The sequence below is a fragment of the Mesoplodon mirus genome, assembly GCF_964341445.2.
Source record: "Mesoplodon mirus genome assembly, chromosome: 3".
NCBI classification, from domain to species: Eukaryota; Metazoa; Chordata; class Mammalia; order Artiodactyla; family Ziphiidae; genus Mesoplodon; species Mesoplodon mirus.
This window is the reverse complement of record NC_138978.1, coordinates 183,486,038-183,502,548: the sequence shown is the minus strand read 5'-3', so window position 1 is coordinate 183,502,548 and position 16,511 is coordinate 183,486,038. Positions and strand designations below refer to the sequence as shown.

At 52.4% G+C, this 16,511-nt stretch overlaps 2 pseudogenes across 2 annotated transcripts; both read right to left on the bottom strand.

The window, feature by feature from the left end:
- Positions 1-6,704: 6,704 nt before the first annotated feature.
- LOC309799058 (Golgi-associated RAB2 interactor protein 4-like) lies at positions 6,705-8,848 on the bottom strand (annotated as a pseudogene). Its single transcript has one exon. The product of its transcript is annotated as a Golgi-associated RAB2 interactor protein 4-like (transcript).
- Positions 8,849-12,315: 3,467 nt separating this feature from the next.
- On the bottom strand, positions 12,316-14,459 carry LOC309800943 (Golgi-associated RAB2 interactor protein 4-like; annotated as a pseudogene). Its single transcript has one exon. The product of its transcript is annotated as a Golgi-associated RAB2 interactor protein 4-like (transcript).
- Positions 14,460-16,511: the final 2,052 nt, after the last annotated feature.

Here is a 16,511-nt window from a genome sequence, read left to right as displayed (position 1 = left end):
CAAAAGATCTTGAAGACCAAAAAATATGAAAATCCTAAACCTAATATTATTACGATTTTATTCCTCACAGTGTCCTCAATATTAGTCTCCTTTTTTTTTACTCTATTCCCGATCAGTAAATAACATGTAACTTGAAACAATTTGACGAGAGCTAAAAGCTACCAGCTGTTATCAAGATACCATGGCTAAAGATGGTATTTATGCGCATGTTTGTAGTACATAAAAAAACATATGTGGTTGTTCACTAAAGATAGGAAAGTCTGAGTGAAAATAATATGATGAAATTCTTTTAACTGGCTCCCATGCGATTTCAGAATGGAATATGATACTTTGTTTTTCATATTACTGGAGATATGAGATAATCTGAAGCAGCTTCGATGTTAAGTAAAAACATGTAAAGTACAGTCGGTTTGCGGTATGCGGGACTCTCACTGTTGTGGCTCCTCCTGTTGTGGAGCACAGGCTCCGGACGTGCAGGCTCAGCGGCCATGGCTCACGGGCCCAGCCGCTCCGCAGCATGTGAGATCTTCCAGGACCGGGGCACGAACCTGTGTCCCCTGCATCGGCAGGTGGACTCTCAACCACTGCGCCACCAGGGAAGCCCAATTATATATTTTTCAGTATATTTTTATCATGAAAAAGGAAGAAAAGTCACTATATCCCACCTGAATGGCTAAAAGGAAAGAGATAAACAGTATCAAATGTTGGCAAGGATGTGGAACAACCAGGACTTTAATACATTCCTGGTGGGAATTATTATTTCCACAGTCATTTTGGAAGTAAAAAGCTTAGCAGTATAATCAGAAGGTGAACATATGCATATATTCAATTCCATTCCTATGTATATGCCGAACAGAAGTTTATGTATATTTTTACCAACAGAACTGTATATAAATATTCATAATAGCACTATTTTAATAGCCCAAAACTGATAATAACTTAAATCAATAACAGAATAAGTTGTAGTATCATCACACAGTGGAATACTGTATAGCAGTGAAAATAAATGGACGATCGCCAGGAAAGTCATGCACAAACCTCATAAATATAATGTTAAGGGAAAGAAACCAGAGTCAAAGAGTACATACTATGTGATTCCACTATATAAAGTTGAAAAGCCAACACCATTCATCTATGGTGTTGGAAGCTAGGGTAGTAGTTACCCTTGAGTGACCGCAAGGGGGCACTTCCAGAGGTGCAGTGATGCTCTGATTCTTCGCCAGGTGGTAGTTTCGTGGGGTTGCTTATCTTGTGAAATGTCATCGAGTGGTATGCTTACGATGGCAAACTTTCCTTCATGAACGTTATAAATTGACCATTGAACAACATAGGGGTTAGGAACCTCCCTGCCCCCAGGTGAAAATCTGTATATAACTTTATCGTTGGCCCTCTGAATCCGCGGTTCCACATCTGCGGGTGAAACCAACCATGGAATGTGTAGTACTGTAGTATGTATTTAGTAAAAAAAAATCCAAGCTTAAGTGGACCCGAGCAGTTCAAACTCGTGTTGTTTAAGGGTCAGCTGCACTTCAGAATAAAATGTTAAGAAACAAGGAGTCAGGACATGATCTCAAAGCCAAGGATAGCTCTTTAAAAAACTAATTTAGTTTTATGAAAAGCAATATATTTGTTCTTGTTTTTCCCTTGAACAAGTGTATATTGCATTATGGCAGGGTCCTGGGACTGTGAAAGTGTCAGAGGGAAAAGAAAAGAGGGGCGACGTGAGCATCAGCTGAAGCTGTGGGGAGCAGGCTAGCTCTCCAGGGAAGGTACTTCTCAGCAGCTCCTTGCTGCTGCAGTCACAGTTCACCTGCACACTGTATCATGTACATGCATGTGCATATCTAGAAAGATGTTTCCCAACCTTTCACAGGCCGTGGCACGTGCAGAAAATGACAACATTGGAATGGCACACACTGGGGTACCAGATGGGGCTCCTGGCAGCCAAAGCCAAGTGGCCTGGTCCTCCAGGTGCTCCCAGGATGAGGGGTATTAACCTCAGCACACCTGTGGGATGATGTCCTCTTAGAGAGAGTGTGGGAAGCCATGGGCCTCCATTATCCATTTCACGTTCTCTGAACTGGCAAAGAGGAAGCGTCTAGGCTTCCCTTGCCCCTCTGCTCTTGGAGAAACCAGTTCTGCATACCCCTCATGCTGGGTTACAGGGCCCATTTGCAGTAATGAAGATCATGGGCTTCAGGGGAGTTGTGCAGGATTCTGGGTCCCTCCTCTATGCTGTGGCCTTACTTCTATTTCTCGCCTCATTTCCCACCAAACGCCCCACTCTGTCTCCCGAGCACGTTACACCCTGGGCACACTGCACATGTCTGTCGCCTGTGAACATCTCCCAAGCCCTGCTCTCTCTCCATCACACCATTCCCTCTGCCAGAGCATTCAGCCTGCCATCCCTGTGCTAAGCCCTCCACTTCTCTGTGCAGCCTCTTTCTATACACTGAGGCCACTACCACACTGTGATTTGTGTTACAAGTGTGTGTGTGTGTGTGTGTGTGTGTGTGTATGTGAACATCCTCATGGTCCCTGATTTCCTATCTTGCCCACAGTAGGTGCTCAACAGTTATTTCTCAAATGACTTCCATGCTGCAGAGGGACCCTGGCACTAACTCCACCCCTGTTCTTGGTGGTCACTCATTGTCCCCTTGGGTCCAGATCCCCAGCCTCTCAGGGACCTTTCAGCCATTTCAAACTCTGGCACTCCACTGCCAGGGGCCTGGAGCCATGCCACCTGGATGAGACACATCCTCATTGCCCAGACCCCCTCACCTCCCCTAGCTCACACCTTTGGGGTTGGCATTAGACTAATTGTGGTGTGACAGAGGGAAAGGGTCACGGTGACTCAGCCTCAGTGCTGACTCCCCTCATTCAAGCGCCAACCTGCAGTCTCAGCATGTGGCCACAAGGGGCTCTCTGGGGGAGACCCTTTGCCCAGGGGAGGAGGGCTCTGTGGGAAGTACTGCCCAGATAGACAAGGAACTGCTCAGGGGCTCTGGTCCTCTCCAAGTGCTGAAGCCCCACTGCCCGCCTTGGCTGCCTTATCCTGATGTTGTACCCTTAGCTGTCTAGCAGCTATTGTTTTCTATCTTAACACATTACTCCTTGCTTTCCCATGAGCCTCTCTTCTGGCCACCTACTCTACTGACCAATAGCCGCCACAGGGGCAAGTCACCTCCACATTTGTCAGTTCCACTTCCTTTAGATGAGGGCCAGACCTGCACCATAAGCTCCCCGTCTTTCAGTATGTGGGCTGGAAAATTGTCCTGTTCCATCTCTTCAACACCTCCCGACTCTGCACCCTTCTGTCTCCCCAGTGCCACCAAGGTTTGGGGCTCCCCGAACTGCCAGGATTAATGCAGTGGCTTCCTGGAGGTCCCCGTGTCTGCAGACAGCCCCCTGCCCATCAACTCTCCACCCTGGAGCCAGAGAGATCTTACTCCCATCAGATGCTGGCCTTCAGTGGTTCCCCAAGTCCCAGAAACTCAAATACTACCCAAGGCTCCCCAAGACCCAGGTGCCTGATTCTCCAACCTCACGTCCCTCCTCTCTTGCCCTCCAACCAGTAGTACTGAAATACTTGTAGTTGCTCAAAACAGCGTGGTGTGTCAAGCCTTTATACTTTGCACACGCTCTTTCCAGTGGCCTGATCATCTCCCACCCCTCCCCCAACTTTACCCTTGCTCCTCATACTTCCTTCACCTGCCTGAGCCCTATTAATCCTTAAAAGTGCCAATTCCCCTGTGAAGCCTTCGCTAACCCATAACTCCTTCCCATGCCCCAGAAGCCCTCCTCTGAATAGATCCAGTCCCCAAACTCACGTCTCTCATTGTATTTGTCACTCAGATTTGTGATCATTACTCGTGCAGTCCTGTCTCCTCCACCATCTGAGTACCTCTGTGCGGGACCGGGGTGGCACACTGTATGAAAGTTGTTGCACTGAGGTAGCTCCCTCTCTGCACCATTAACTCCCAGCTTGAGCAAGTCCTTTAAATTCGCTGACCTTCCATTTGCTTATCCGAAAAATGTAAAGATGGGAGAATCAGAAGGGGGCACACACATTCAGGAACTTTATAAACAGCTAAGGGCTATGCACATGTTTGTTTGTTTGTTTTTGTTAAATTTATTTTATTATTTATTTTGGGCTGCATTGGGTCTTCGTTGCTGCGCGTGGCTTTCTCTTGCTGCGGCGAGCGGGGGCTACACTTCCTTGCGGTGCGTGAACTTCACTTGTTGCGGTGGCTTCTCTTGTTGGGGAGCACGGGCTATAGGCGTGAAGGCTCCAGTAGTTGTGGCTCGCAGGCTCTAGGGCACAGGCTCAGTAGTTGTGGCGCACGGGCTTAGTTGCTCCGTCGCATGTGGGATCTTCCTGGACCAGGGCTCGAACCCGGGTCCCCTGCATCGGCAGGTGGATTCTTAACCACTGCGCCACCAGGGCAGTCCCTATGCACGTGTTTGTAATGCATTTTCTTCCTTCAGACTAGTGTTTCCCTGCACTTGCCTGTGTGGAAATCATAAGATCAAAGGAGTGTGATGTGATCTTTTTGTAATTTCTCCTCCTTGGGTCCAAGGAAAAGCTGGTGGAGAGTAAACCGTTAATTGTGTCTCCCTGCAGCTCCTAGTCTTGTCGGAAACTCTGGGTTAATTCTGGGGTCAGGAACCTTGTTTGGCCAGGGGAAAGAGTGCAGATGTGTAGGTCCTGGGCTGTCTCCATTTCTCATCAGTGCTCCCCACCAAGTGCCCATCATTCCGTCCACCAACAGAAGAGACCTCTCCCCACCCTCCCGTGATGAGGTCTGTGGAAGTCACAAACTGAAGGTCCAATCAACAAGGATGCTCTGACCTAACAAATACTCTCCCTCATGTGAGCTTTAAGGATTTGGTTTTGGAGCCCCAGAAGAAAAAAGTTCCTGCAGATTTGGTGTGGAGAAACCCTTCTGAGCAGGGTATTCAAAAGTTTAATTAGTGTCCGGAGGAGGACTGGATGCTGGACGTTCCAGGAGTGAACGCTGGAATTTCAGGTGGGAGCCTGTTTCTGGCTGCAGCCCGGGTCATGCCAGAGGCTAGAGGTAGAAGCCTGGGAGCCAGACACAGCTCAAGGGTGGAATGGATGCTCTCCAGATAAGGCCAGCTAAGAGCTGTGAGCTCACTGAAGTTCGAAAGCCGGCTCCCAGCCCCCACCCCTCCCTCCCCTCAATCTAGTAAAAATGGATGCTCATCTCTGTAGCTTTGGAACATGATGGTAAGAATGCTGGTGCCTCGGGTTCCTGTGCTGGTCCTATCTCAGGCTTGTCTGCTTGCTTCCTTCGCACACTACAGACAGGGCTTTGCATAGAGAAGTGGGCTGGTGGATCACTGTTCTGCAAAGATCCCATTGTGCGACTGGAGCAGGTTACCTTCTCTGAGCCTCAGTGTTCTCATCTGTAAAATAGGCATATCGTTCCCTCTTTTCCTAATAGCCAAACAAGTGTTCTTGTACTTTACCTGAAATCAATGTAATTTAAAGATGCCAAGCCTTTCTGACATCATTTTTGTGCATAAATACAAGTGATGAAAAGAGAGAGGCATTGGCAATAACTTCCTCACAACTGCCACGGTGATCGTAGGACCATCCTGATTTCAGAGTGAGTAAAATGTGAAAAATACAACACCTGTGTACCTACCATCTTGCTTAAGAGACAGAACAATTCCCAGCAGCACTAACAGCCTTGTGTCAACCTCCTTGACCTAGCCTTTCCACCCTAGAGAAAACTGTCCTCAAGTTTGTGTTTACTCTTCCCTCATTTTTAGCTACCGTTGTTTTTAAACATGTACCCTATGCAATCCATTGTTTGAGCTTGTTTCAGAATGGTTCCATGAGTGGAACTGTATCCCATTCTTTGGATGTTTTTAAAAATCATGAGAAGTTGATCTATGCTAATGGGTGTAGCTCATTTATGTTTCACTATTGAATATTCCAGTCTCTTCATATCCTGCTGTATTAATACTGCTGATGGAAATTTGGGCTGTTTCCCGTGTTTTGCTGTTAAGTTATTTTTGCCCTAAACATTCTCAGAGTTGTTTCTTAGAACATGTGTGTTTCTCCAGGGTATATACCTGGGCAGGGAACGGCTAAGTCTAGATGAGAGTGCTTGCTGTTCTGACTGCTAGCTAATACTGCCACCCTTATTTCTGTCCACTGAATAGCCCGAGGGGCCGTGAGTCCTGTTCTGGCTCTGTTTACAGACCTTCCGGGGGAATAAGCGTTTATACAAAGAATAGGGGGGGGGGGATTCCCTGGCGGCGCAGTGGTTGAGAGTCCACCTGCCGATGCAGGGAACATGAGTTCGTGCCCCGGTCCTGGAAGATCCCACATGCCGCGCAGCGGCTGGGCCCGTGAGCCATGGCCGCTGGGCCTGCGCGTCCGGAGCCTGTGCTCCGCGATGGGAGAGGCCACAACAGTGAGTGGCCCGTGTACCGCAAAAAAAAAAAAAAAAAAAAAAAAAAAAGAATAGGGGGATAGTGAAAGAGAGCTTCCCAGACCATAGTCTGACTTTGAGCCATGGCTCTGAGGGGCAAAGCCACAAAGGAGTCGAAGCCAGATGGAGCACTGCTGTTGGCGCTGAGCATGTGTGTGAGGTGGGGCTGCCCTTGCCTGGACACTGGGTCTCAGACTGTGGCACAGCTGACATCACAGAATCCACTGTGAGGCTACGGCTGGGCTTCGGGACCTAGAAATTCAGACAAAACACTGCATGCATTCTCAGAGTGTATGGTTTTTTATTTAAATTGCAGTAAGGAAGCTGAAATGGGCTCTCCAGGGGTATTTCCCAGAGCCCTGGTCCCCTTTGCAGCTCCCAGCTCTAGGTCCTATTGATGGCCTTCAACGGTCACTGGCTCCATGGTCTAAGATGTCACACCAGCGATATCCAGCCCCTGGCCACTCTCTGCTGTCTCTGGGATGGCCTCCATTCGGGTCCCTTGCACTGGCTTCGCCAGGATGCTCCCATGTTTATTTCATGATGAGGCCACTGTCTTTCTGGTAAGTCTGGCTCTCATGTTCCTGAAGAAAGCGCTGATCCTGCTGAGTCTCTTGCTGGTGGGACCTGAACGCGCTGGAGATGTGCTCCTGCCCGATTTGTGCGAGGTCTTGGACTCACTGGTGATGGGAGCACGGTTGATGCCTTTGGGAGCAGTGCCCTGCTCGCTGCCCCCCGGGCTGCCGTGGCCTTTGGCCTTTTGGTCATCTCTAGTGGCTCTGCGGCCGCCTGAGCACGGGCCAGCTGCTTTGGGGATGGTCTTGCTCCCCGCTGCCTCCTGGTGGCTTTCCACGGAACTGCAGAGCGAGGGGCTCGTAAGAGCTCTGTCCTCTCCCCAGTGCTCCCTCCTCTCCCTTCTTCCCTTGCGGGCCTGGGACACTCTCTGTGAGCTGCCATCCTGTTCGCTCACTTTGCCTTCCTGTGGCAAGCTTGAGACGAGGGTCCCCTCATCCTCCCTGTCGGCTCTTCCTTTGACAGTCTTGCTGGTAGGTTCTGCTCCGACCACAGTCATGCCGGCCCCTGCGGAGAGGCTGGTGGACGTGCTGGAAGCATACTGTGAATTGTTCTCAGCACCTGCCAAGGCCGTTTTCCCGCTCCTCAGGGATGTTCTGGCAGTGTCCCCAGTGGCTATGGTGGTTTCGCTTCCTCCGGGCCCGTCGCTGGCTGTGGCTGCTATGGCCGTGCTCCGCTCTTCAGCGGCAGGAGACTTGATCACTGCCGTGCTCAAAGCACCCGCTGCGGTGCCTCCTGCCACCCGTGCTGTCTCCACCTTTGTCGTTGACTGCGATGCTGACGCTTTGTCAAGCCGTGTAGTAGGCTGTGCTTTCGCAGTGGCCACATCGGGCATGGTGTCGGGCTGGTGGGAGTCCAGTTGGATTCCGTGCCCCCCAGCAGAAGCTGCAGGCGTGGCCCCGGCCACCTCAGGGCACGTGTGGAAGCTGCTGACGCTCACCTGGTCCCGATGCCCCTTTCCTTGGAAATCCTCCACAGCCGGGCTCCTCCCGTCCTGCTCCTCCTCGAGCACAGGCATGCAGGTCATGTCCCAGACGGGAACGGCATAGGTGTGGCTTTCGCTGTCCACTGGTGGTCGCAGGAGGTCAATGAGCTGTTCCCACTCGGCGAAGAGGTCTTCCCGCGCGTCCAGCGGGGGACACAGCTGCAGGTAGAAGCAGCGGCCAGTGGCAAGCTTCACGCGCAGCTGTTGCTTCTCACGATTGTGAGTGGAGATCCTCACGAAGTCCAAGGGAAGGAGCCTGGTGAGCTCTAAGGTCTTTGCAGCCTTGTGGCTCTTCCCCTTGGTGGCCTGGCTGCGCTCGGCGTGCTTTTCACAGCCGGTGGCCCGTCGGGCCAGCAGCATGATGTCTGGGAGTGGGAGGACGGGGCTGCTGGATGTGATGCCCATGGTCACCATGCCGCCCCAGTTGTGCACGTCAATCGCGTCTCCCCTCTTCGTGACCTGGATAAAGTCGCTCTCGAATACGGCTGCGCACTTGAATATGTCGTATTCGCCCTTGTGCAGTTGCCGCTGCAGCTTCCCCGTGGTGGTGTGGAACAGGTCCACCCAGGTGCTGCTCCGGGCCGTGTGATACGGGAGCAGAGAGTCCCCACTCATGGCTGTCTTTGATCCCGACAGGCAGCGCGGTGAAGGCGGGTCCCTGGCTCCTCCCTCCCTCGGCCTCACGGGCAGAAGAGCGAGCTGCGACGCTCCTGCGGCACACAGGCGGCCCCACGGCAGGTCTTCCAAGCCCGCCCCACAGGCCCCCACGTTTGCCTCAGGGTCTCCCAGAGGCAGGGGTGTGGGTAGGGGCACAGATGATCCCAGCGGGGACGCTGCAGGGCGCCTGGAGCCCAGGCTGAATCTCTTCAAGTGTGTCGAGAGCTATGGTAGGCTGCCCTCCGCCTCACCTCACTTCTGCTTCTGGGTTTTTATCTCCCCAAGAGGCTGTGGTGAACTTCCGTCCTAGTGAGAGAAGTAACCACTTTCTCAGCCTAACCCCCTGGCACAGCCTATTTATCCTCTGATGCCCTTTGTGACGTATCACGGTCCCAAAGCCCTTTGTGACGTATCACGGTCGCAAAGCCCTTTGCCTCATCCCCCAGCTGCCCCCTCAGGGCAGGGCCCCCATCCTCTCCCAAACACCCCATTGCCCCCGCGGAGGACAGGCCCATCCTGCCAGGGACTCAGGTGCGTTACCAAAATAAAAATGTCTTCAACTGGGAAAGTTTTGTGTGGGTCCTTTTTCTTTGCCTCCCCCAAATTCAGCTACTGGGTGGAATCGATAGGAATGTAAGACGCTGGGCTCAATTGGAACCATTTCAGCTCATGGTTTAATTGTATTGAATAAGGCAGAGTTGGCAGTGGCGATCCTTAGTGTGTCCTTTCATAAAATCTCAGGAAACGTGGACGATGGTGAGTGCCAATTCCCCTGTGAAGCCTTCCCTAACCCATAACTCCTTCCCATGCCCCAGAAGCCCTCCTCTGAATAGATCCCGTCCCCAAACACACGTCTCTCATTGTATCTGTCCCTCAGAGTTGTGATCATTACTCGTGCTGGCCTGTCTCCTCCACCATCTGTGCACCTCTGTGCGGGACCGGGGTGGCACACTGTCTGAAAGTTGTTGCACTGAGGTAGCTCCCTCTCTGCACCATCACCTCCCAGCTTGAGCAAGTCCTTTAAATGCTCTGAACTTCCGTTTGCTTATCTGCAAAACGGAAAGACGTGAGAATCGGAAGGGGGCACACATATTCAAGAACTTTATAAACAGCTAGGGGCTATGCACGTGTTTTGTTTTTGGTTTTTTTTCCTGTAAATTTATTTTATTATTTATTTTTGGCTTCTCTTGTTGGGGAGCACGGGCTCTAGGCGTGCGGGCTTCGGCGGTTGTGGCTCGCGGGCTCTAGAGCACAGGCTCAGTAGTTGTGGCGCACGGGCTTAGTTGCTCCGTGGCATGTGGGATCTTCCTGGACCAGGGCTCGAACCCGTGTCCCCTGCGTCGGCAGGCGGATTCTTAACCACTGCGCCACCAGGGCAGTCCCTATGCACGTGTTTGTAATGCATTTTCTTCCTTCAGACTAGTGTTTCCCTGCACTTGCCTGTGTGGAAATCATAAGATCAAAGGAGTGTGATGTGATCTTTTTGTAATTTCTCCTCCTTGGGTCCAAGGAAAAGCTGGTGGAGAGTAAACCGTTAATTGTGTCTCCCTGCAGCTCCTAGTCTTGTCGGAAACTCTGGGTTAATTCTGGGGTCAGGAACCTTGTTTGGCCAGGGGAAAGAGTGCAGATGTGTAGGTCCTGGGCTGTCTCCATTTCTCATCAGTGCTCCCCACCAAGTGCCCATCATTCCGTCCACCAACAGAAGAGACCTCTCCCCACCCTCCCGTGATGAGGTCTGTGGAAGTCACAAACTGAAGGTCCAATCAACAAGGATGCTCTGACCTAACAAATACTCTCCCTCATGTGAGCTTTAAGGATTTGGTTTTGGAGCCCCAGAAGAAAAAAGTTCCTGCAGATTTGGTGTGGAGAAACCCTTCTGAGCAGGGCATTCAAAAGTTTAATTAGTGTCCGGAGGAGGACTGGATGCTGGACGTTCCAGGAGTGAACGCTGGAATTTCAGGTGGGAGCCTGTTTCTGGCTGCAGCCCGGGTCATGCCAGAGGCTAGAGGTAGAAGCCTGGGAGCCAGACACAGCTCAAGGGTGGAATGGATGCTCTCCAGATAAGGCCAGCTAAGAGCTGTGAGCTCACTGAAGTTCGAAAGCCGGCTCCCAGCCCCCACCCCTCCCTCCCCTCAATCTAGTAAAAATGGATGCTCATCTCTGTAGCTTTGGAACATGATGGTAAGAATGCTGGTGCCTCGGGTTCCTGTGCTGGTCCTATCTCAGGCTTGTCTGCTTGCTTCCTTCGCACACTACAGACAGGGCTTTGCATAGAGAAGTGGGCTGGTGGATCACTGTTCTGCAAAGATCCCATTGTGCGACTGGAGCAGGTTACATTCTCTGAGCCTCAGTGTTCTCATCTGTAAAATAGGCATATCGTTCCCTCTTTTCCTAATAGCCAAACAAGTGTTCTTGTACTTTACCTGAAATCAATGTAATTTAAAGATGCCAAGCCTTTCTGACATCATTTTTGTGCATAAATACAAGTGATGAAAAGAGAGAGGCATTGGCAATAACTTCCTCACAACTGCCACGGTGATCGTAGGACCATCCTGATTTCAGAGTGAGTAAAATGTGAAAAATACAACACCTGTGTACCTACCATCTTGCTTAAGAGACAGAACAATTCCCAGCAGCACTAACAGCCTTGTGTCAACCTCCTTGACCTAGCCTTTCCACCCTAGAGAAAACTGTCCTCAAGTTTGTGTTTACTCTTCCCTCATTTTTAGCTACCGTTGTTTTTAAACATGTACCCTATGCAATCCATTGTTTGAGCTTGTTTCAGAATGGTTCCATGAGTGGAACTGTATCCCATTCTTTGGATGTTTTTAAAAATCATGAGAAGTTGATCTATGCTAATGGGTGTAGCTCATTTATGTTTCACTATTGAATATTCCAGTCTCTTCATATCCTGCTGTATTAATACTGCTGATGGAAATTTGGGCTGTTTCCCGTGTTTTGCTGTTAAGTTATTTTTGCCCTAAACATTCTCAGAGTTGTTTCTTAGAACATGTGTGTTTCTCCAGGGTATATACCTGGGCAGGGAACGGCTAAGTCTAGATGAGAGTGCTTGCTGTTCTGACTGCTAGCTAATACTGCCACCCTTATTTCTGTCCACTGAATAGCCCGAGGGGCCGTGAGTCCTGTTCTGGCTCTGTTTACAGACCTTCCGGGGGAATAAGCGTTTATACAAAGAATAGGGGGGGGGGATTCCCTGGCGGCGCAGTGGTTGAGAGTCCACCTGCCGATGCAGGGAACATGAGTTCGTGCCCCGGTCCTGGAAGATCCCACATGCCGCGCAGCGGCTGGGCCCGTGAGCCATGGCCGCTGGGCCTGCGCGTCCGGAGCCTGTGCTCCGCGATGGGAGAGGCCACAACAGTGAGTGGCCCGTGTACCGCAAAAAAAAAAAAAAAAAAAAAAAAAAAAGAATAGGGGGATAGTGAAAGAGAGCTTCCCAGACCATAGTCTGACTTTGAGCCATGGCTCTGAGGGGCAAAGCCACAAAGGAGTCGAAGCCAGATGGAGCACTGCTGTTGGCGCTGAGCATGTGTGTGAGGTGGGGCTGCCCTTGCCTGGACACTGGGTCTCAGACTGTGGCACAGCTGACATCACAGAATCCACTGTGAGGCTACGGCTGGGCTTCGGGACCTAGAAATTCAGACAAAACACTGCATGCATTCTCAGAGTGTATGGTTTTTTATTTAAATTGCAGTAAGGAAGCTGAAATGGGCTCTCCAGGGGTATTTCCCAGAGCCCTGGTCCCCTTTGCAGCTCCCAGCTCTAGGTCCTATTGATGGCCTTCAACGGTCACTGGCTCCATGGTCTAAGATGTCACACCAGCGATATCCAGCCCCTGGCCACTCTCTGCTGTCTCTGGGATGGCCTCCATTCGGGTCCCTTGCACTGGCTTCGCCAGGATGCTCCCATGTTTATTTCATGATGAGGCCACTGTCTTTCTGGTAAGTCTGGCTCTCATGTTCCTGAAGAAAGCGCTGATCCTGCTGAGTCTCTTGCTGGTGGGACCTGAACGCGCTGGAGATGTGCTCCTGCCCGATTTGTGCGAGGTCTTGGACTCACTGGTGATGGGAGCACGGTTGATGCCTTTGGGAGCAGTGCCCTGCTCGCTGCCCCCCGGGCTGCCGTGGCCTTTGGCCTTTTGGTCATCTCTAGTGGCTCTGCGGCCGCCTGAGCACGGGCCAGCTGCTTTGGGGATGGTCTTGCTCCCCGCTGCCTCCTGGTGGCTTTCCACGGAACTGCAGAGCGAGGGGCTCGTAAGAGCTCTGTCCTCTCCCCAGTGCTCCCTCCTCTCCCTTCTTCCCTTGCGGGCCTGGGACACTCTCTGTGAGCTGCCATCCTGTTCGCTCACTTTGCCTTCCTGTGGCAAGCTTGAGACGAGGGTCCCCTCATCCTCCCTGTCGGCTCTTCCTTTGACAGTCTTGCTGGTAGGTTCTGCTCCGACCACAGTCATGCCGGCCCCTGCGGAGAGGCTGGTGGACGTGCTGGAAGCATACTGTGAATTGTTCTCAGCACCTGCCAAGGCCGTTTTCCCGCTCCTCAGGGATGTTCTGGCAGTGTCCCCAGTGGCTATGGTGGTTTCGCTTCCTCCGGGCCCGTCGCTGGCTGTGGCTGCTATGGCCGTGCTCCGCTCTTCAGCGGCAGGAGACTTGATCACTGCCGTGCTCAAAGCACCCGCTGCGGTGCCTCCTGCCACCCGTGCTGTCTCCACCTTTGTCGTTGACTGCGATGCTGACGCTTTGTCAAGCCGTGTAGTAGGCTGTGCTTTCGCAGTGGCCACATCGGGCATGGTGTCGGGCTGGTGGGAGTCCAGTTGGATTCCGTGCCCCCCAGCAGAAGCTGCAGGCGTGGCCCCGGCCACCTCAGGGCACGTGTGGAAGCTGCTGACGCTCACCTGGTCCCGATGCCCCTTTCCTTGGAAATCCTCCACAGCCGGGCTCCTCCCGTCCTGCTCCTCCTCGAGCACAGGCATGCAGGTCATGTCCCAGACGGGAACGGCATAGGTGTGGCTTTCGCTGTCCACTGGTGGTCGCAGGAGGTCAATGAGCTGTTCCCACTCGGCGAAGAGGTCTTCCCGCGCGTCCAGCGGGGGACACAGCTGCAGGTAGAAGCAGCGGCCAGTGGCAAGCTTCACGCGCAGCTGTTGCTTCTCACGATTGTGAGTGGAGATCCTCACGAAGTCCAAGGGAAGGAGCCTGGTGAGCTCTAAGGTCTTTGCAGCCTTGTGGCTCTTCCCCTTGGTGGCCTGGCTGCGCTCGGCGTGCTTTTCACAGCCGGTGGCCCGTCGGGCCAGCAGCATGATGTCTGGGAGTGGGAGGACGGGGCTGCTGGATGTGATGCCCATGGTCACCATGCCGCCCCAGTTGTGCACGTCAATCGCGTCTCCCCTCTTCGTGACCTGGATAAAGTCGCTCTCGAATACGGCTGCGCACTTGAATATGTCGTATTCGCCCTTGTGCAGTTGCCGCTGCAGCTTCCCCGTGGTGGTGTGGAACAGGTCCACCCAGGTGCTGCTCCGGGCCGTGTGATACGGGAGCAGAGAGTCCCCACTCATGGCTGTCTTTGATCCCGACAGGCAGCGCGGTGAAGGCGGGTCCCTGGCTCCTCCCTCCCTCGGCCTCACGGGCAGAAGAGCGAGCTGCGACGCTCCTGCGGCACACAGGCGGCCCCACGGCAGGTCTTCCAAGCCCGCCCCACAGGCCCCCACGTTTGCCTCAGGGTCTCCCAGAGGCAGGGGTGTGGGTAGGGGCACAGATGATCCCAGCGGGGACGCTGCAGGGCGCCTGGAGCCCAGGCTGAATCTCTTCAAGTGTGTCGAGAGCTATGGTAGGCTGCCCTCCGCCTCACCTCACTTCTGCTTCTGGGTTTTTATCTCCCCAAGAGGCTGTGGTGAACTTCCGTCCTAGTGAGAGAAGTAACCACTTTCTCAGCCTAACCCCCTGGCACAGCCTATTTATCCTCTGATGCCCTTTGTGACGTATCACGGTCCCAAAGCCCTTTGTGACGTATCACGGTCGCAAAGCCCTTTGCCTCATCCCCCAGCTGCCCCCTCAGGGCAGGGCCCCCATCCTCTCCCAAACACCCCATTGCCCCCGCGGAGGACAGGCCCATCCTGCCAGGGACTCAGGTGCGTTACCAAAATAAAAATGTCTTCAACTGGGAAAGTTTTGTGTGGGTCCTTTTTCTTTGCCTCCCCCAAATTCAGCTACTGGGTGGAATCGATAGGAATGTAAGACGCTGGGCTCAATTGGAACCATTTCAGCTCATGGTTTAATTGTATTGAATAAGGCAGAGTTGGCAGTGGCGATCCTTAGTGTGTCCTTTCATAAAATCTCAGGAAACGTGGACGATGGTGAGTGCCAATTCCCCTGTGAAGCCTTCCCTAACCCATAACTCCTTCCCATGCCCCAGAAGCCCTCCTCTGAATAGATCCCGTCCCCAAACACACGTCTCTCATTGTATCTGTCCCTCAGAGTTGTGATCATTACTCGTGCTGGCCTGTCTCCTCCACCATCTGTGCACCTCTGTGCGGGACCGGGGTGGCACACTGTCTGAAAGTTGTTGCACTGAGGTAGCTCCCTCTCTGCACCATCACCTCCCAGCTTGAGCAAGTCCTTTAAATGCTCTGAACTTCCGTTTGCTTATCTGCAAAACGGAAAGACGTGAGAATCGGAAGGGGGCACACATATTCAAGAACTTTATAAACAGCTAGGGGCTATGCACGTGTTTTGTTTTTGGTTTTTTTTCCTGTAAATTTATTTTATTATTTATTTTTGGCTTCTCTTGTTGGGGAGCACGGGCTCTAGGCGTGCGGGCTTCGGCGGTTGTGGCTCGCGGGCTCTAGAGCACAGGCTCAGTAGTTGTGGCGCACGGGCTTAGTTGCTCCGTGGCATGTGGGATCTTCCTGGACCAGGGCTCGAACCCGTGTCCCCTGCGTCGGCAGGCGGATTCTTAACCACTGCGCCACCAGGGCAGTCCCTATGCACGTGTTTGTAATGCATTTTCTTCCTTCAGACTAGTGTTTCCCTGCACTTGCCTGTGTGGAAATCATAAGATCAAAGGAGTGTGATGTGATCTTTTTGTAATTTCTCCTCCTTGGGTCCAAGGAAAAGCTGGTGGAGAGTAAACCGTTAATTGTGTCTCCCTGCAGCTCCTAGTCTTGTCGGAAACTCTGGGTTAATTCTGGGGTCAGGAACCTTGTTTGGCCAGGGGAAAGAGTGCAGATGTGTAGGTCCTGGGCTGTCTCCATTTCTCATCAGTGCTCCCCACCAAGTGCCCATCATTCCGTCCACCAACAGAAGAGACCTCTCCCCACCCTCCCGTGATGAGGTCTGTGGAAGTCACAAACTGAAGGTCCAATCAACAAGGATGCTCTGACCTAACAAATACTCTCCCTCATGTGAGCTTTAAGGATTTGGTTTTGGAGCCCCAGAAGAAAAAAGTTCCTGCAGATTTGGTGTGGAGAAACCCTTCTGAGCAGGGCATTCAAAAGTTTAATTAGTGTCCGGAGGAGGACTGGATGCTGGACGTTCCAGGAGTGAACGCTGGAATTTCAGGTGGGAGCCTGTTTCTGGCTGCAGCCCGGGTCATGCCAGAGGCTAGAGGTAGAAGCCTGGGAGCCAGACACAGCTCAAGGGTGGAATGGATGCTCTCCAGATAAGGCCAGCTAAGAGCTGTGAGCTCACTGAAGTTCGAAAGCCGGCTCCCAGCCCCCACCCCTCCCTCCCCTCAATCTAGTAAAAATGGATGCTCATCTCTGTAGCTTTGGAACATGATGGTAAGAATGCTGGTGCCTCGGGTTCCTGTGCTGGTCC